The sequence below is a fragment of the Ascaphus truei genome, unplaced genomic scaffold (genome assembly GCF_040206685.1).
Source record: "Ascaphus truei isolate aAscTru1 unplaced genomic scaffold, aAscTru1.hap1 HAP1_SCAFFOLD_2469, whole genome shotgun sequence".
In the NCBI taxonomy this organism is placed as follows: Eukaryota; Metazoa; Chordata; class Amphibia; order Anura; family Ascaphidae; genus Ascaphus; species Ascaphus truei.
This window is the reverse complement of record NW_027455397.1, coordinates 22,966-27,500: the sequence shown is the minus strand read 5'-3', so window position 1 is coordinate 27,500 and position 4,535 is coordinate 22,966. Positions and strand designations below refer to the sequence as shown.

The 4,535-nt window shown below is 63.5% G+C and overlaps 1 pseudogene; it reads left to right on the top strand.

The window, feature by feature from the left end:
- The window catches only part of LOC142481276 (GRB10-interacting GYF protein 1-like), a 13,796-nt pseudogene extending 10,356 nt beyond the window's left edge, over window positions 1-3,440 (top strand).
- The last annotated feature ends 1,095 nt before the right edge of the window (window positions 3,441-4,535 follow it).

The window sequence follows — 4,535 nt, the reverse complement described above, 5'->3', positions numbered from 1 at the left end:
CGGGTCCCCTCTCTTTCTGCGTGACGGTCCCCACCCCCCTCTCTCTGTCCCTGCGTGACGGTCCCCCCTCTCTCTCTCCCTGCGTGACGGTCCCCGCTCTCTCTCTCTCTGTCCCTGCGTGACGGTCCCCCCTCTCTCTCTCTCTGTCGCTGTGTGACTGTCCCCCCCCCCTCTCTCTCTCTGTCCCCTGTGTGACAGTCCCCCCCTCTCTCTCTGTCCGTGCGTGACGGTCCCCCTCTCTCTCTCTGTCCCTGCGTGACGGTCCCCCCTCTCACTCTGTGTGACGGTCCCCCCCTCTCTCTGTCCCTGCGTGACGGTCCCCTCTCTCTCTGTGTCTGCGTGACAGTCCCCCCCTCTCTCTCTGCGTGACGGTCCCCTCTCTCTCTCTGTGTGACGGTCCCCTTTCTCTCTCTGTCCCTGTGTGATGGTCCCCTCTCTCTCTCTGTCCCTGTGTGACGGTCCACCTCTCTCTCTGTGTGACGGTCCCCCACCCCCTTTCTCTCTGTCCCTGCGTGACGGTCCCCCCTCTCTCTCTGTCCCTGTGTGATGGTCCCCCCTCTCTCTGTGTAACGGTCCCCTCTCTCTCTGTGTGACGGTCCCCCCTCTCTCTCTGTCCCTGTGTGATGGTCCCCCCTCTCTCTCTCTGCGTGACGGTCCCCTCTCTCTCTGCGTGACGGTCCCCCCCCTCTCTCTCTGTCCCTGCGTGACGGTCCCCCCTCTCTCTGTGTAACGGTCCCCTCTCTCTCTGCGTGACGGTCCCCCCTCTCTCTCTCTGTCCCTACGTGACGGTCCCCCCTCTCTCTCTCTGTGTGACGGTCCCCCCTCTCTCTCTGTCCCTGTGTGACGGTCCCCCCTCTCTCTCTGCGTGACGGTCCCCTCTCTCTCTGCGTGACGGTCCCCCCTCTCTCTCTGTCCTGCGTGACGGTCCCCCCTCTCTCTGTGTAACGGTCCCCTCTCTCTCTGCGTGACGGTCCGTCCCCTCTCTCTCTCTGCGTGACGGTCCCCCCCCTCTCTCTCTGTCCCTGAGTGACGGTCCCCCCCTCTCTCTCTCTGTGTGACGGTCCCCCCTCTCTCTCTGTCCCTGTGTGACGGTCCCCCCTCTCTCCCTGTCCCTGTGTGACGGTCCCCCCTCTCTCTCTGCGTGACGGTCCCCTCTCTCTCTGTGTGACGGTCCCCCCTTTCTCTCTCTCTCTCTCTGCGTGACGGTCCCCTCTCTCTCTGCGTTACGGTCCCCCCCTCTCTCTCTGCGTTACGGTCCCCCTCTCTCTGCGTGACGGTCCCCTCTCTCTCTGCGTGACGGTCCCCCCTCTCTCTCTGCGTTACGGTCCCCCCTCTCTCTGCGTGACGGTCCCCTCTCTCTCTGCGTGACGGTCCCCTCTCTCTCTGCGTGACGGTCCCCTCTCTCTCTGCGTGACGGTCCCCCCTCTCTCTCTGCGTGACGGTCCCCCCTCTCTCTCTCTGCGTGACGGTCCCCTCTCTCTGTCTCTCTCTGCGTGACGGTCCCCTCTCTCTCTGCGTGACGGTCCCCTCTCTCTGTCTCTCTCTGTGACGGTCCCCTCTCTCACTCTGCGTGACGGTCCCCCCTCTCTCTCTGTGTGACGGTCCCCCCTTTCTCTCTCTCTCTCTGCGTGACGGTCCCCTCTCTCTCTCTGCGTGACGGTCCCCTCTTTCTCTGCGTGACGGTCCCCCCTCTCTCTCTCTGCGTGACGGTCCCCTCTCTCTGTCTCTCTCTGTGACGGTCCCCTCTCTCACTCTGCGTGACGGTCCCCTCTCTCTCTGTGTGACGGTCCCCCCTTTCTCTCTCTCTGCGTGACGGTCCCCTCTCTCTCTGCGTGACGGTCCCCTCTCTCTCTGCGTGACGGTCCCCTCTCTCTCTGCGTGACGGTCCCCACTCTCTCTCTCTGCGTGACGGTCCCCCTTCTCTCTCTGCGTGACGGTCCCCTCTCTCTGTCTCTCTCTGTGACGGTCCCCCCTCTCTCTCTCTCTGTCTCTCTCTGTGACGGTCCCCCCTCTCTCTCTCTCTCTGTCCCTGTGTGACGGTCCCCCCTCTCTCGCTGTCCCCGCAGTCCCCTCTCTCTCTCTGCGTGACGGTCCCCTCTCTCTCTGCCCGCGTGACGGTCCCCCCTCTCTCTCTCAGTCCCCGCGTGACGGTCCCCCCTCTCTCTCTCTGCGTGACGGTCCCCTCTCTCTCTGCGTGACGGTCCCCTCTCTCTCTGCGTGACGGTCCCCCTTCTCTCTCTGCGTGACGGTCCCCTCTCTCTGTCTCTCTCTGTGACGGTCCCCCCTCTCTCTCTCTCTGTCTCTCTCTGTGACGGTCCCCCCTCTCTCTCTCTCTCTGTCCCTGTGTGACGGTCCCCCCTCTCTCGCTGTCCCCGCAGTCCTCTCTCTCTCTCTGCGTGACGGTTCCCTCTCTCTCTGCCCGCGTGACGGTTCCCTCTCTCTCTGCCCGCGTGACGGTCCCCCCTCTCTCTCAGTCCCCGCGTGACGGTCCCCCCTCTCTCTCTCTGCGTGACGGTCCCCCCTCTCTCTCTCTGCGTGACGGTCCCCTCTCTCTCTGCCCGCGTGACGGTCCCCCCTCTCTCTCTCTGCGTGACGGTCCCCTCTCTCTCTCCCCGCGTGACGGTCCCCCCTCTCTCTCTCTCTGCGTGATGGTCCCCCCTCTCTCTCTCTGCGTGACGGTCCCCTCTCTCTCTGCCCGCGTGACGGTCCCCCCTCTCTCTCTCAGTCCCCGCGTGACGGTCCCCCCTCTCTCTCTCTGCGTGACGGTCCCCCCTCTCTCTGTGTGACGGTCCCCCCTCTCTCTCTCAGTCCCCGCGTGACGGTCCCCCCTCTCTCTCTCCCCGCGTGACGGTCCCCCCTCTCTCTGTGTGACGGTCCCCCCTCTCTCGCTGTCCCCGCAGTCCCCACGCTGGTGGCGTTCCTGAAGGAGCTGGAGTCCCCGTACGACGTGCACGATTTTATCCGCTCGGCGCTGGGGGAGACGCTCGAGGCCAAAGAGTTCGCCAAACAGTTCCTGGAGAAGCGCGCCAAGTACAAAGCCAGCCAGAGGCCGCAGGTACCGGGTACTCGGCATCATTATACAGCGCCGCGGCTCCCTTATCAGTGTGTATACTCAGTATCACTGTACCCCGCGGTGTAGGAAGCGCACTGGCTCGCTGCCCCTCCCCCCGGGCAGAGCGGCGGGTACAGGGATACTCTGCATCATTATACAGCGCCGCGGCTCCCTTATCAGTGTGTATACTCAGTATCACTGTACCCCGCGGTGTAGGAAGCGCACTGGCTCGCTGCCCCTCCCCCCGGGCAGAGCGGCGGGTACAGGGGTACTCTGCATCATTATACAGCGCGCGGCTCCCTTATCAGTGTGTATACTCAGTATCACTGTACCCCGCGGTGTAGGAATCGCACTGGCTCGCTGCCCCTCCCCCCGGGCAGAGCGGCGGGTACAGGGATACTCTGCATCATTATACAGCGCCGCGGCTCCCTTATCAGTGTGTATACTCAGTATCACTGTACCCCGCGGTGTAGGAAGCGCACTGGCTCGCTGCCCCTCCCCCCGGGCAGAGCGGCGGGTACAGGGATACTCTGCATCATTATACAGCGCCGCGGCTCCCTTATCAGTGTGTATACTCAGTATCACTGTACCCCGCGGTGTAGGAAGCGCACTGGCTCGCTGCCCCTCCCCCCGGGCAGAGCGGCGGGTACAGGGGTACTCTGCATCATTATACAGCGCGCGGCTCCCTTATCAGTGTGTATACTCAGTATCACTGTACCCCGCGGTGTAGGAATCGCACTGGCTCGCTGCCCCTCCCCCCGGGCAGAGCGGCGGGTACAGGGATACTCTGCATCATTATACAGCGCGCGGCTCCCTTATCAGTGTGTATACTCAGTATCACTGTACCCCGCGGTGTAGGAAGCGCACTGGCTCGCTGCCCCTCCCCCCGGGCAGAGCGGCGGGTACAGGGATACTCTGCATCATTATACAGCGCGCGGCGCCCTTATCAGTGTGTATACTCAGTATCACTGTACCCCGCGGTGTAGGAATCGCACTGGCTCGCTGCCCCTCCCCCCCGGGCAGAGCGGCGGGTACAGGGATACTCTGCATCATTATACAGCGCGCGGCTCCCTTATCAGTGTGTATACTCAGTATCACTGTACCCCGCGGTGTAGGAAGCGCACTGGCTCGCTGCCCCTCCCCCCGGGCAGAGCGGTGGGTACAGGGATACTCTGCATCATTATACAGCGCCGCGGCTCCCTTATCAGTGTGTATACTCAGTATCACTGTACCCCGCGGTGTAGGAAGCGCACTGGCTCGCTGCCCCTCCCCCCGGGCAGAGCGGCGGGTACAGGGATACTCTGCATCATTATACAGCGCCGCGGCTCCCTTATCAGTGTGTATACTCAGTATCACTGTACCCCGCGGTGTAGGAAGCGCACTGGCTCGCTGCCCCTCCCTCCCCCCGGGCAGAGCGGCGGGTACAGGGATACTCTGTATCATTATACAGCGCCGCGGCTCCCTTATCAGTGTGTATACTCAG